The sequence below is a fragment of the Podarcis raffonei genome, chromosome 7 (genome assembly GCF_027172205.1).
Source record: "Podarcis raffonei isolate rPodRaf1 chromosome 7, rPodRaf1.pri, whole genome shotgun sequence".
In the NCBI taxonomy this organism is placed as follows: Eukaryota; Metazoa; Chordata; class Lepidosauria; order Squamata; family Lacertidae; genus Podarcis; species Podarcis raffonei.
The window spans coordinates 61,336,742-61,353,160 of record NC_070608.1 but is presented as its reverse complement, the minus strand read 5'-3'; the positions used below and the strand labels follow the sequence as shown (position 1 = coordinate 61,353,160).

At 40.5% G+C, this 16,419-nt stretch overlaps 1 protein-coding gene across 12 annotated transcripts in view; it reads left to right on the top strand.

Moving 5' to 3' along the window:
* Window positions 1-16,419, top strand: part of ATXN1 (ataxin 1) — a 209,121-nt gene that overhangs the window by 140,268 nt on the left and 52,434 nt on the right. The window contains exon 6 of one of the 12 annotated variants that reach the window (XM_053396835.1): window positions 12,027-12,111. The exons of the other annotated variants lie outside the window; for them this stretch is intronic. The gene's annotated coding sequence lies outside the window, so the exon portion shown is untranslated. The remainder of the gene's footprint in view (window positions 1-12,026; window positions 12,112-16,419) is intronic. 12 annotated transcript variants of the gene reach the window in all.

Here is a 16,419-nt window from a genome sequence, read left to right as displayed (position 1 = left end):
TGTCAGTATTCTTTCTCTGTTGGGAGAAAGGTTGTGTGGGGGGGCACGTTTTCTGATTCTCTCCTTGTCATCCTCCTTTGCAATGAAACAAGTGGACACTTAAACACTTACAATTTCATTTTAAAAAATGAACTAGTTCTGGTTCAAGATAATCCTTTTCAAAAAGGAATTAGTTGCCGTTCCTGCTCATCCTTCAACAAAACAAACTAGTTCAGCTCAGGTTCAGTCATAATAAGTTTGTCGTTCATAAAAAGTAAAGTTCACTGTTTGCAAAATATTTTCAGTATTCAAAATGTTATAAGCTGCTGTACTGAAGTACATGGTCCAAAAGTTAAATCAGGGGCTATGGGTAAGTAATAAGATGTATTACAGATGTATGTCAGCCTTTGAAGCTTTCCCCATAATTGTATTTTCATGCTAGAAAATGCTTACGCTGTTCAGTTTGTGCCAACCATACAGCTGTTAAAGGCACAAGGTATTGTCTGCTTTGTTCCTGGTCCCTGTACTTGTCACTGCAAGCTGCTCCTGTTGGAAGAGACTGCATCTCTTCAGCAGGGCAGATAAGGAAATGCCTCACATACCTTTCTTTGGATTGCTTAGCAACAGTAACTGAGCGTCCTTAGTAGCAGCAGCCCTCACCTGCCAAATAAGCTTTAGAATATTGCCTCTAGTTTTGCCTTCTAACTTTCTTCTTCCTTCCTTTCTGATTGACTTCGTTTATTTTATGAAAACTAAGAGTCCAGGCCGCTTGCTGGGGGGGATTGGGAGTGAGTGAATGTGAGGCTGAATTAGAAATCATTCAGAGTTCTACACCAAAATAAGCTTAATTCATCTTTAGTTCACCTGGCAATTATGGCAGCTACTTCAGAGATTTCTGAACTAGTTCAGTGAACTTCACTAAACTGATTTAGTTCATCTCAAACACTGGTTCTTCAGCTTATACTTTATACAGTGGACTTAAACTGTTTTAACCGTTATCCCATTTCCCCAGGGAATTATTTCTCTGTGAATTATAGTTTTAGATGTAGAAGTTCCAGACTTATTTGGGGGAACTGGCATAATACTGATACATGCTTTAATGTAGATAGTCCCTGATAATTGTCAGGCCCGGTCACTGAACAAGTCCATGTGCTGTGTAGACGGTGTCATGTTTGATTCCTGTACTAAATGGCAGAGAGCCATGCACACATATTTTCTATACACACCATTTCACTTGTACAGCATTGGCAACCATAGAGTCCCAATAGAGTATGGCAAAAATCTTTATGCAGTGACATAAAAAGGAAAGTGTTAATTCACATTTTGCAAGGCGTTTTGAATGCAGGAAGTACTCCTGCCATGGACCTTGAGAATGGCATGTTGTGGGTCTCTTGGGAGAACTGTCAGCTTTTTACCATGGCAGAATGAATGGAAAGTTTTGACACAGTTTGAAATTTTGAATTAGTCTGCTTCTAAACTTGTTTGCATCTGTTTACAGGCTCACTTCGTGCCTTTTTTTAAAAACAGAAACTGCAGACTGCCGAGAGAGGCAGGGCATCCATATGTCTCTGTTCTTGTAAGCAACTCTCTTCTGTGAACCACCTCGTATTTTTAGGGATGGGGCAGAAAGAGCAGGAATTGCAATTATTTGAAAAACGCAGTCTCTGAAAAGGCAGTGATTTATTCTCAGGCATTATTCTTGATTAAGAGCCACAGACAGCTGCTGCTTGCCTTTAAATAGGCATAGCTCTGTAGGCATGCTGTACATCAGGGTTCAAGGGACTAATAGATCTGCCAAAATCATAAGTATTTAACACCAAGTGAATAATAACTCAGAATGCCTTGTTTGCTGGTTTCTGGTTTGTGTCCTGTGCTTCTAGTACGGAGCAGAAGTTCTCATTTGTTTTGAGCTTTACCAGTCATATGGCCTAAGACCCGACAAATTTGAGTTGTATTTTGCATATCTTTGTTTTCTTCCCAGGTAGAAATGAAGGAAAGTGAAACAGTAGAAAAAGGAAAGATATCACACTGCTTATATGGCTGTTTTACCCCAATCAGTAAACTGTTAATGTAAATGTTTACATGGGTTTGGGGCATGAGTGAGGAAGTAAGGACAAACTTTTCCTTCTTAGCCAAGATATAATGGAGGGGACTTAAAATCCTCATAGCAACTTTTCATCCCATACATGAAGTAGATAGCTAACCAGGAAAAGAAACCAGTTTCACATTCACTCCAGAAAGCAATAAAAGAAACACTACTCTTAACTAAGTTTCACCTGACAGGAAGTCCCATGGACATCAGGGAATATGTTTTCAAGCAGCTAACAATCAGGCTCCAAGTCTTAGTTTTGGCTGGATATCAATGGTTCAGTAGTTGCTTAAAACAAGCAACTATTTTGGCCTGTACGGGCAGGGGTACCTTTACCTTTTTAGTTGCTTAAAACAAACAACATAAACCCTTCTAAAGATTCAGTGTCATGTTTTGTTCTAAAAAAATATGGATTTGTATTTGATTGCATTACACATATCTACCTTTGGAAATCATACTTTTGCTTTTTGGTCATAAAAATGTAATGTTGGGAAAGCAATAAACATTCCTGCTTTGGGGAAAAAACCTATTGCAAAGCTAATCTTACAATGGCTTTGTATTATCTTATAATTCTCAATGGAACATTTGAACCTGGTAATTGGGGAGTTCCTTCACCATTCCTGTGATTGTTTTCTTGTGAAATTCTGAAAATCTTCTAGAAGGCAGGATGTTCTTAGTACTGATCTGTGAGGTCTTTCCATGAAAATCAAGAGGAAGAATTGGGACTAATACTGTTGCACTCCACCCCTATCTCCGAACAGTGTTGGATCCCAGGGGTTCCAGTTGCTTTCCCAGGGTTCGTGTTTCCTTTTGGAATGAGGGACAGTGGAGACTGTGGTGTCTTTATGATATATGGTTTATTTACACATACCTACAGCCTGAGCCTATGATGGAGGGGTTCGCAGCATTAACACCCCAATAGGGTCTTGTTTCTCCTATTGCTGCAGCCTTGGATTGAAAAAAACATAAAACATTGCTCTGTAACTCTGTCTTATCTCAGCTTGCTGCTTTGCTTCTCTAGCTCTCATCACTCTGACTCTGCCCTCAACTCTGGCTTTGCCTGTTGAGAGAGGGGCTAGTTTGGCTATTCCCATGAGTAGAAAGCTTGCTGGATTCAGGGATTAGAGGGGTCTGACATACAGCTCAACACCATACCAAAGCTCACAACAGTATCATAAATATGACTGCATAACCAGCTGTTTAATTGTTAGAAGCACTTGTTGATTTTACCCGTGGTATAGCTATTGGGAAAGCACCCTTAAAGTTCAGGGACCTACCTTAAAGTTCAGGGACCTACCTCAGGGGTCCCTTTACCTTTAAGTCCCATTTATACAGAAGTGATCCCAAGAAGGTAATACATAGGATTTCAGCCTTTGAAAATGCTTTGCCTCACAATAGCTCAAATGTACTCTGAGCTGCTTCTGATTGTAAACATTGTGTTCATCTGAGGGCGCCAATCAGTTTGACATTCTAGTGAAACTTATTGCCACCCCTATAGTAGTGTTTACTGCAGGGAGTTTAAAACGGCTACGGCAATAAAATCTTTAGGCAGGCAGCCTGCCATCCCAACTAAATGCTCTGTTTGCTGTTAGGAGTCCCTATCCAAACAAGTTCAGTGTCATTGATGTGTAAGTCCATGAAGTCCATGAAGACCTAGTAGGAGAAATACTATTCTGTTGAGAATAACATGCTTGCTCACATCCATTTGAGGTCTGTTTACAGCCTTTATAATATCTGACTGCAAACTCTTGCATGCATTGGGTAGGGATGTTAGATGATCTCATGCACACTTGATGGTGTTGGTGCTATCTGTATTTCTTCAGAATGAGTCTTATGTTTCTGGTTGTGTCAGGTATGATGCTTAGAGTTACAGGTGCTGATAATGTTTCAGAGGGATCTGATGGCACAGAGGTCAGGAGGGAGGCAGAGAGAAAGGAAAGCAGCTACCTTGATTGCTCTTGGCTCTTTTGGCTGTTCAGCATGTCGAAATGAAGAGGCGGGCTAGGTAATTTAAGGAGATGCCCTTATTTCACACTTCTCCCAGAATGATGTTTTCCAGCCACCTTTCAAATAACAGAACAACCTCCCCCTCTGTTATCTTTAAGGTTTACTGTATATCCATCTTTACTAAGTTCTAGGGGCAAGACAACATTTTGTAAATACTTGCAATTTTACTTTTTAGAAAATGAATTTATTTCTCTAGTAGAGTAGAAGCTATTCCTAGCTATTTATTGTTAGCTTACTGTTTCACAGGCATAGGTAAATCTCATTTTGAACTACTAGGAATCTAAAATTGCTTTCTATCGGTATTATGTTTGCTGTTTGTACTGCTGTTTTGACATGCCAAAACACAAATCAAAGCTCTCAAGTCATCTTGTTGACTACTGCAGCTTTCTCTCCTAAATCCTCCTACTCTTGGGCAGCTCTCAGTCAAGTCAAAACAAAACTATTTTCTTTCTAACTTCCTATCATCTCCTTTTCCCCAATTTGCCATTATGCATGATCTGTAGGGTGACGTGATAAGAAACCCCCCACCACTCCAGGTGTAGGAACTGCATGGCATTCAGATTTTCTGTAACTTATCAATGTTCCCAGATATGCAGAGCATCAAGAAATCTCAGGAATGTTTAGATGATTTGGTCACATAGAGTTGATAATTCTGTTAGCTTTCTTCAAAGTGGAAGCCTCTTTCCACCCATAACGAAATACAGGCACTCTTGAAGGAAACTGATTTTCTAGACCCATTTGAATCAGGGTTTAGGCCCAGTTTTGGCACAGAAATTGCTTTGGTCGCCCTGTATGATGACCTCTGTCGGAAGAGAGATTGGGGAAATGTATCCTTGTTAATTCTCCTCAACCTCTCAGCAGCTTTCAATATCATTGACCATGGTATCCTTCTGGATTGGCTGTCCAAGTTAGGGGTGAGTGGCACCACTATGTGGTGGGTCTGGTCCTACTTGGATGGTTATTTCCAGAGGGTGATGCTTGGGGACTGCACTTCAGCCCCATGGAGCCTTCCATGCGGGTTTTCTCGGGGTTCGATTTTATGCCCCATGCTGTGTAATATCTGCAAGAAACCACTGAGTGGAGTCATCCCAATTTTTGGAGTACGCCATAAGCAATATGCTGATGACACATAACTCTACTTCTTTACTTTTGAAGGTGTGGCAGTGGATGTTCTGGACCGTTGTCTTTCCTTGATAATTGCACTGGATGACAGCCAATAAACTGAAGCTCAATCCAGATAAGACAGAGGCACAGTTAGTGGTTCACTAGAGCGGATGGATGGGAGGTTGCCTGCTCTTGATGGGGTTAACATTCCCTCTGAAGGAGCAGGTGTGCAGCTTTCTATTTCCATACATGTCCCTATCTTCACCCTAAGTCTTGCTTTATGCATTGCTGTAGAGCAGGGTTTCCCCAACTTGGGTCTCCAGCTGTTTTTGGACTACAGCTCCCATCATCCCAAGCTAGCAGGACCAGTAGTCAGGGATGATGGGAATTGTAGTTCAAAAACAGCTGGAGACCCAAGTTGGGGAAACCCTACTGTAAAAACAGATGTTCCTTGTTCAGTCATTTCTGACTTTAAGCTACCTTCCTATACATCCAGCACACAGGAATTAGCTTTTCAGTGGCCATACCTAAAGCTCATTGAGTCTTTTTGTTACATCCACTTACTGTGCAGCATTCCAGTTATAACCACCGCCTACAACACTATTTCTGTAAGTATTGTTCTGAGCGGTGTGAATTTGTTTCATCAAAACTTTAGCCTTTTGGTTCAGCGTTAACTGGTTTAGCACAATTTTCCTTCTGTTTACGGCTGCAACAGTTGACAACAGAACAGTAACAATGTTCTTTGTGACAATATTGAGGGATTTGTACTATATTTTAGGGAGGCCATTGCTCTTGAAAGCTGTAACTTCGTCTGCTTTCAGTACTCGTACAATATGGTGGACAAAGAGAGCAGTGTGTTGAGGACTTGGAGAAACTTGGGCTGTATACACTCCATATATTTAAAGCACGACCCCTCCTGGGAACTGTAGTTTGTTAAGAGTCCTGGGAACTGTAGCACTGTTAAGAGTAAATTACAGTTCCTAGGGGGCATGCTTTAAATTTATTGTGTTTGTACAGCCCTGCACACATTGTGATAGCTCCCCTTGGGGGAGGAAAAAGGACATTAAAAACAGATTGTAAATAATAGTAATAATCATATTGAAACCTACTTAGTTTTAATCTGGGAGTGCTTTTCTTAATCAGTTTATACCATACCAACCTACAGATGAGCTTGTGCTTCTTCTTGCTTCCTCTGGTGTGAAGTCATTCATTCCATCCATTTCCTGCAGAGTCCCTCAACTCTATCTCACATAGTTCTGCCTTCTCTTCCTTATTTATTTCATTTATGCAAAAATATTTGTTACTTGTTCTTCATCAACACAGATACCAGGGCAGTGTTCAGAAGGGAAGCTAAAATGCTCCCTGATGTCTCCCAAGCTCTCTTGCAATAATCCCGCCAGTGACTGAAATGGTGTTTGGAATCTCTTGAAAAGCTGTTTTCCTGGGATGTGGGAACATGACGGTTTGATCAAACAGGGAGGAGATGAAAGATGTCAGGAAAGCATCCAGAATTGTAGGCTGACATCTGATGCCTATCTTCCTTGTATTTCCCTCACTGTAGATTGAAATACTGCTGTACTTTTAAGTCTCTGAATACTGGAAATCCTTGCATTGCGTTTGATTTTTTGTTCCCATTTTTGTTCTTCTAGATCTCCTCCATCTCATTTTCTTGGCTTTTTTTTCACTTATCATGTTCCATAATGCCCCACCCTCTTGAACAACTGTCTTGAGTTATATTCCTTTTTGCGAATAATCTCTAATCTCTGGCCTGGACATGTTAATCTTTCTTCTAATAAAATAATCAGCCATCTTGTCCCTGGAAGATTTCCAGTTTCTCAGAGCTCAGTCATTCTTACTAGAACATAGCCTTCAGCCTGCACCCCAGCCTTAGGCATACAGGATGTTTTGAAAATTATGATGCCTCTTAACCATTTGAATGTTTAGCCCTTGGTTCTGAGTAGTGCAAGTGTTGTCCTGAATCCAATATACTTTCCTCTTTTGGAATCCACATTGCTGCAATAGTAATTATTTTCCAGCTTAAAAACTCTGCTTTGGATCTTTCAATAACATTTTGCAAGGCCTTTTCACCTTCCTGATCCATTTACATCTGTCCACTTTGGCCAGTTTTATTTTGTTGATTCTATTAGTGGCCTAGTTTTCTTGTTGCAAGCCATAGTTAAACTAAAAGGTAAAGGTACCCCTGCCCGTACGGGCCAGTCGTGTCCGACTCTAGGGTTGTGCGTTCATCTCACTTAAGAGGCCGGGAGCCAGCGCTGTCCGAAGACACTTCCGGGTCACGTGGCCAGCGTGACGAAGCTGCTCTGGCGAGCTAGCACCAGCGCAGCACACGGAAACGCCGTTTACCTTCCCGCTATAAAGCGGTACCTATTTATCTACTTGCACTTAGAGGTGCTTTCGAACTGCTAGGTGGGCAGGAGCTGGGACCGAAAGATGGGAGCTCACCCCGCCGCGGGGATTCAAACCGCCGACCATACGATCGGCAAGTCCTAGGCACTGAGGTTTTACCCACAGTGCCACCTGCGTCCCCTAGTTAAACTAAACTATGGTTTAAATGTGAACATGCAGCATGCTGTTGCACACGGCTGAAATTGCAGACACTTTGTTCCTGCCCCACTCCAAGGTTTGTTTGGGGAAAGCAAACCAAAAGACAAAACCCAAGTCCAGATCATAGCATAGTTCCCAACATGAATGGGAGAGGAATGGAGCAGCAAAATTTCAGCCTGCACCCCAGCAGGTTGTGCATTCACATTGAAACCATAGTTTAGCTTAACTATGGTTTAAAATGGTAAGTGAATGAGGCCATAATATCAACAGCAAAACTATAATTGGCTTGGTCTGTGTCTCTCCACAGCATCAATGTATCTTCTGCATTCAACAGAAGAGGGGGGAAAGTATAGGTTTTTAAAAAATCTGCTTAATAGACACTATTCTTTCTCCCATGTCTTACCCAATTCCGTGCAACAAAGATAAGCTCAGAGATCTATTTCTGCATCTTACCCATCATCCTGTAAGGAAAGCTGCCCCAATAAAGCATATATAAATGCTTTGATATTTACAATCAGCTACCTGGCATTCTGTTTGACAAACTAGCATGAGTTCTGTCTCTCTGCTTGGCCCAGACGAAATGAGAAGGATCAAAGTCTAGAAAAATTGGCAGAGGAAGGACGTTTTGGCAGAGATCAACCCAGCAGTTGTCTGGGCCAAAGCAGTTAAAGCTGCCGCAAAGCTATGGAAAATCGCTAGATTTTTGGATGACAGGATGAGTAGATAGGGTGGGGGCAGGTGCGAGAAAATAGTGAAGGTACAGCAAACAAGCCAGGTTGAATGACAGTACTGAAATATTCTGAGGGAAGTTGAAGAATGGTATAATGGACCTCTGTGTAGTTGCAAGCAGGCCTGAGAGGAGAGAAGAAAAGATTGAATTATTGGTACAATGGTCTCATAGCAGAAATGCCTATTTCTTGAGAACTTATTGTGACATGTCACAATATACAAACCCTCGAAGTGTCCCTATTTTCCAGGGACAGTCCCGGATTTACAGAAGCCGTCCTGGTTTCTGATTTGATTCTGGAATGTCCCACTCTTCCTTAGGATGTCCCTATTTCATCAGAGAAATGTTGAAGCGTATGCAACCTCTGAGCCAAGGGGATAAGTATACAGCCTTTAGAAGACATCTGAAGGCAGCACTGTATATAGAGAAGTTTTTTCAAGTTTAATGTTTTATTATGTTTTTATATATTTTGGAAGAGTGGCTGGGGCAACCTAGTCAGATGGGTGAGGCATAAAAAAAATAAAATTATTATTATTATGGAACAGGACGTCCCTATTTTCATTGGAGAAAAGTTGGAGGGTATGCAATAAAATGATCCTAGATTGGCAGCACAGTGGCTTTGGGCATTAAGTCCAATATATGTGAGGGAGTTGTTTCAAAATTTCTGCATTATCCAAAGGCGAATATGTGTAGGAACAATCCACAAGCTTTGCCTGTGTGTCCAGCTTGCAAGTTTTTCTTAGGCAGGTTGTCTTTGGACATAATAGCAGAGGTGCATCAGCCTGCAGCTTGAGGCAGTTGTGCATCAGGGGGTCTGGAGCTGCGACAGTGAAGTTGCTCGCTAGGTGTGGTATCTTCACAGAGCTTTGTGATCTGCACTGGAGAATTAAATGTTCATGTTAAAGAAACTCAATGGACTGTGGTTTTACGGCAATGTTCAGGATTTGTCTCTGTCAATTCAAGTTTAGGCCATATGGCAATAAAAGTCTGTAGGCTGAAGTCTGCTACAAATTTTTTGGTCTAAAGATAATCTGATCACTCTAGTTGTTCCCATGGGAAGAATATTCCCTCTAGCACCTTTCTCTCACAAAATCTGGCTTGCAGATTCTTATTAATTAATGCCCATAGTGTTTTCTTAACACATTTTGGGGGGGAAGAGCAGCAATGAAACACCAGGAGATAACTTCCTTGTTCATTTGTTGTTTAAATTTAGGGACAATGTTTTTTCCTGGTGTTCTAACTACAGTGCAGAGACATCTAGTGACCAATCTGCATGATTGCAAGTGAATAATTCAAGCTGTATATTTATAGGCCTGAGATTGCAATAAAACAAACAAATTGTTTGGTGCACATCTTGTTTACTGGGATCAGAATGGCTCTAGTGAGGCTTTGCTTCTGCTCCCTAGTTTTGATATTCCTCTAAACTGATGAAGTCACTTATTCTACAGGAACATTTTTACTGCTTCTGACCTGTGGTCCATCTAGGTCAGGTGTGAAGAACTATCGACTCTCCAAACGATGCTGAACTACAACTCCCATCACCCCCAGCAAACATAGTCAATGGCCAGGGATGAGGAGAGTTGTCCTTCAACAACCTCTGGAGGGCTAAAGGTTTCCCACATCTGATTGAGGGTAACCTAAAAATTACTGGTTCTGATGCCATCTAACCCATGATTCTGCTTTCCCACTGACATGCCTCTGAGAAGCCCACAAACAACACATGAAGGCAATAGCTCTCTCCCTCTGTTGCCATATTGAGTGCTATGCTGCCTTTGGAACTATGGAAATTGCAAAAAGCCATCACTTCCTCTAGTCCCTATTTCAGAGGTAGTGCCATCACTTATGTAGCAAAAAGGACACCATGTGTGCTGGGTGTACACAATATGGTGGCATGACCAATGGTCAGGAATGATGGGAGCTGCAATCCAACAACATCTTGAGAGCACCAAATTGGTTGCCCCTTATAAGTAGACTTTGTTGTAGTTTTAATATATTTTATGCTGCAATTATGCTTTTTTAAAAAAATGGATATATACGGCATCTGTGCACAGTACACAAGTCCTTTTAATTGCTTATAACAATCGCATCACAATGTATAAACTCTTTGAGTTCACCAGAAGTATACAGTAGATGCCTTCTTTCTCTTCCCTAAATGGCTCCCATGAATTTCTTCCTGTTAGCTCTAGGGGCACTGAAATCTTGCTCGTGACTGAGTAGCTAATAGCCAGTGATTGGGTTAGATTTAACATTACAGTGGTACCTTGGGTTACATACGCTTCAGGTTACATACACTTCAGGTTACAGACTCCACTAACCCAGAAATATTACCTCGGGTTAAGAACTTTGCTTCAGGATGAGAACAGAAATCGTGCTCTGGCGGCGCGGCAGCAGCAGGAGGCCCCATTAGCTAAAGTGGTGCTTCAGGTTAAGAACGGACCTCCAAAACGAATTAAGTACTTAACCTGAGGTACCACTGTATTTCCTGGTTTTCTGCTAAAATAATCTTCAAAGCAGTGTACAAAACAGAAGAAAAATACCATGCACAACAACCTAAATACAATACAAAATGCTAAAATTACGTATTCAATAGAAATAATACCAATAACAATAGTGAATAGCAGAGCTTCTAGGACTCCCAAGTCTGCTCTCCCCAAATGCTGGCATCCACCCAAAGGAAGCCTTCCATAGACACCAGCCCTCCACATCTGTGGTCTGCTTTGGGTCACTCCAGACACTGCTGCTTGGTAGTCAATCCATGTCCCAACCATCATCTCACACAACCAGCATCTCATGCTGCTCACCATTGATGGAGAGCCTCAGAACAGAAGCTGTTTCACTCTCTCCCTTTGGTTTGTGTCAAAGGTTCTTATCCTTGCCAGGCACAAGTCTTAATTTATACCTGGGGAGGTGCTAGTTATGTTCCTTAAGCATTACAAGATGTTTTGAAACATAGGAGTGGCTTGTGAAAAATTTCCTGTATTTTAAAATCAGGATGTGGAAAGCAGTTCTTAAAGAACATTTGAACAGTAGGTTTGCTGCAAGGCTTTTTAAATACGGATGCCTTTTCATATACAAAAGGGAGCCCAGCCCACTCATTTATTCTTTTATATGCTTTTATTCCTCTTGTTTGTTTCAAATTCCTTGACAGAGGAGCAATGGGAATTGTTTTCTCTAGGGCTTCTCAAACTGACTTGCAGACGGATTGCAGTATATAATATGAAGTCAGATTCTCAGACTCTTATACCTACAAGTCAGGAGTATCCTGTTGAAACAAGTATTAAGTTTGAGCTGCTTCCTGGAGAGGGCAACACACCATGCTAAACTATTCTCCTTAGCCTAGCAAAGGAACAACAAGGAAAGCTGTGCTGAGTGTTAACCCCTTGCACAACTGCATTTTGTATTGGATGCCACCCTGGATTTGACCGTTGGTCTTACTACAAATCTCTTTGACAGATACTTTTGATCAGTCTAGAACATTCCTTAGGAGACATTTTTCTGTCCGAAATTACTTTGTTCCATTTTACAGAATTGCTGTGTTGCTAAATTATGTTTTAGATTTAAGAACTGCTGCACAACTTCACTTCAGCAAATGTATGCCAGCTTGCAGACACGACACACTTCTCACTGAAGTCATCACAATGTAAGCTACAAAATGATAGACTGAATAGTTGTGGCTAATGCATGCTCTAGCATTGAAGGCATGGGAAAAATGTCCTTCTCCAGACAGTTGTCTGAGGTTACCTCTTGACCATGTTTTCACTCAAGTGCCAACGAACCCTATGAAAGCATAATTTAGAAATAACTGGGTTTTTTGTTTTGTTTTCAAAGCTTGATTAACCTGCCATTGTCAATATAAGGGTTTAAAATAAGCACAAAGAAAACATTTTGAATATGAAAAGCCTCATGCGAGCTGCCTAATCCTACACAACACCTCTATTAATCATCGTTGTTGTTGCTGCTATTCCAACTTTGCTGCTGAGCTTTTTTATCAAAATGCTGTCAGAAATTACTTGAAGCAGTATGCTGGAGCCTTCCCTACCAAAGAAATCTCTGCTCAGTAGTAGGCATCCTAGCTCACACTTCAGGGGCAGTCTACTGCTCTTTGCCACCCCTGTGGATAACAAGAGAGCACTTTAAGAAGAGGAGGGACAGCATTCACCTTCTCCCAGAAAAAAAAACCCTGCCTAGTGCCAACCCACCTTAAGGCCACAGGTATAAGGTTTGAGAGAGAGCACCTTTATTAAGCAGAAATTGAAAGATAGGGCAATAATTCTTCCTTGTTAGCCCCCCCCCCAACTCACCTGCCTGGGAGTTATAAAACTTAGGTGGAGGATGCCAGGGGTGATGGGTTGCCGTGGAAATAAACTTATCTGGTACTGACTGGACTGTATCATCCCCAGTGAGAGACTAATCATCAGTGAGGCAGAAGCTGCTGAATGTAATGGTAACACAGAAATTTTAAGTAAAATCACTTCTATATTTGCAAAAAGTTAAATGTGTTGAAGCTGCTTTAGAATTCCTCTTACGGTTTCCCAGGATGAGTACAGTAAATCCAGTCTTTTATTAATTAACTGAAGCAATTAGTAACTCACTTTAAGAGAAGCTGTAGGTTTATCTGTTGTGGTTAAATATTACATAGACCTCTCCCTAAGGGATATAATTTCAGCTAGGAGCCGAGTCCTCATTTGTACCATGTTTGTACAGAGGTTAGTTATCCAGGGAATTATTTTAAGTAGTCAAATATGCCTCTACTATATATGCAGTATGAATACATATTCAAATTTTGTGAAAGATTTGTACGTTGTGCTATGAAATAGTTCCAATAGAACATGAATGAATTTTCCAGGCAGTTTGATCTGCTGCATCTGGGTTTTTTTCCACTGACAGCAAATGTGCAAATTATGCAAACAGTGGCAAGCCTTTTTTAATTACGTTGTCAGTGGTGAGAAATTTGGGGATAGTGGGACTTTAAAGAGCATTTCACTTGGGTTTACTTGACAACTTTTAGTGGCCTGAGACTGAAAGCTTTTAGGTGCAGCAGTTGTGCTCAATCCTGAACAACTGAGGAATTAGATTATGTGCTATGAATTTTATAAGTAACATGTAAAAATGTAAATGTAAATCTCCACCTTTCTAGGTGATTTGAGCAAATTCTGGCTGTAAGTATGCATGGAAACCTTGCTTGGCTGGATAAAATGTTATACTCTGTATTGTAAATGCATATAAAGCCAAAGCACAATTTTAAAACATACCTTTTTAAAGAAATAGTTGAATACCATTTGCATCCTTTCATTCCTTGAGTCTGAGCTTAAAGGCCTCTATCAGAAGTGATTTTGAGAGGGATGTTGTGCTGTTTTTTATAGTGAACTCAGAAGCTAAAGAGCTCAGCAATCAGCATGTTTGAATGCCAGCCAAGACACTAAACTGGCAGCCTTCCACTCTGCTATTGATGCAAGTAAAATGTGTACTCAACTGACTTGAGTCAGGGCATACAACTTTTACAATCAAATGCTTCTGCTTTTCCAATTATATGGAAACTGGGGAAAGTGTGTGGGTGTACGCTGCTCAGAAGGGAAACAGAAGCAATGCTTTACGTTCAGTTCACTTCTACAGACCAGTTGAAGCCTCGCTTAGAATATTGTTGAGAAACTGTTCCATTTTCCAGAGAGTATTTAATTATGTCTTCTAACATTTTAACTACTGAATCCACCTTGTTTTAAAAGGTCGTAAACATCTCATTTTGGCAATAAGCTGCAGCAGGAAAGTAAAACTAATTGATGTTTTGTATACAGAACTACATACAATCAATTGAAAACTCTGCAGGGTACATACGGTACAACCAACTTTGCTTTTTCTTCTGATTTAGCAGCGTTACACAGAGCATGAATTTAGGAGAATTGCCTCTTGGGGTGATTCATATACCGGTGTCCTAACTTCATCAGGTCAATTCAACAAGTGCAACATCGTGATTTTTCATGCAGCTTCTGAGAATTACTGAACAGCATGCGGCAATAAATAGTGACAGAGCAAATCGATTTCTAAAGTAAATAAATTCAGTACCAGAAAGAAGTGTTATAGGAATTTTCTGTGCAGTCAGATTTAAGTTGAGTAATTTTGTTGGAGGTGCTGCATGTCCCATAGCAAAGCAAACCTCCATTACTATATTGTCTTTTGATTGGACTGTGTTAGAGTAAATAACAGAAAATGGGACAGCACCTATTGAGGGTTTCTGTAGATTAGTGGTGCTCACATTTAGTTAGCAACATGCTTGTTTTGTCTAACACAGCTCACAAAAGTAATTATTATTACTCTCATGATGTCATTTGTGTAATGCATACGCTGCCTTTATTTTCTCATCCCTATGGCAGGTAAAGGTAAGTCACTCCTATTTCCATTTTTACAGAGAAGGAACCAAAGCGTCCTCAGTTTGTGACTAAGCAGGAAGTCGGACCTATGTAAAAGTCCCAGAGTACTTTCACTGAACCATATTTCCTGACATTAACAGGAGAAAGTGTTAAGAGCTTTTTAACCCAAATTTAAAACGCTACACGCGCGTTGGGCGAGAAGCTCAATATCCACACAGCAGGTGTAAAGCCTGCTTCTAGAGGATTGCTGTTGTTTTCTCCAGTATTCCCTCATTTAATGTAGCAAGTGGTGAACATACCCTATAACATGAAGTCCATCAACCTCACCAAGAAACTTGCACAGGTACAGACTGACATCTTCTTTCTGACTAAATGCAAGAACCCGGATGTTATGTTTAGTGGGAGATAAATCCCAGCATGGAATGAGAAGTTAAAGAAAGTTAGCTTCCATGGAAGAGGGACTAGATCTACTGCTATAAATAAGTGATTTTTTTTTAAAGTAGAATATTATTTTTATAATCTCATGGATTCTGTTACCCAAGTTCCTCTCCTGTTGCATGAAAAACATTAGCAACATAATCCATGAACAACCGCTTTGTTTTCTAAATCGGGAAAACTAGGGGAGGTATCGAAAAGGTATCTCTACTTCTTCTCCCCTACCCTTGCAACAACTCATTATAGATTATTGGAACAAGAACAGATTAGGAAACAGTAGCACAGTGTCTTGGGGAAAGTTTGTGCGACTTGATTTTAGACGCTATATGCAATTGAAACATTACTGCCTACACTGTCGCACTATCACCTTTCATACAAACTGGAGTATTTTCAGAGGCTTTCAGACTATTTTTACTCATCCCTCCTGGTTTCCATCACAATATCTGGAGTTTCTGGAGCCAGTTTTGTAAATGTTTTGCATCAGGTTTTTTTTTCTTATGATCCTCTGATAAGCCCTATCCAATCCTAAATAAAAATGTTCGAGTCAAATTTAATTAACATTTGTAAGTGTGGGTGGAATACATTTGCTTTGGATAGATTATGGGTTTGGGAAGACATAGATGTAATTGCCACAGACTTAAGTGAAAATCCTCTGCGTTCTTCTTGAGGGCAGAACTATGCTCTTAATTTAACTGGATCGCTGGGTGAGATATTAGACGTGTTTCCCTATTACAATTACCCACACAGTAAATCACAGCATTCTTGAAATGAATACTCCTATTGCCTAGTCATTTGTCAGGCAAACCTCTTAGTAACAACTTATAATTAGACAAACTAATCCATTGGCATGAGGCAACACCCTTGTTTCAGAGGTCTGCCCAGAAAAGACATGTTTTATGTTTTAGAATCTTACTTGGTTTGAATTGCATCTAATGGCTGTGAACTTTATGCCCAACAAGGTCAGTAAAATAATACGATCACCACCATCTAACAGCGTTCACAATTATGTGAACCTTCAAGTTATGTAGAACTCTTTCTCAGGCTACGTGTTTAAAAAAATAAATAAATCAGGTTGGAGGGAACATCTAGATTTGGTTTATTTTTTTAAGTGAGGGAATGTTGTTAAGCCCTGGAATGCAAATTGTTTC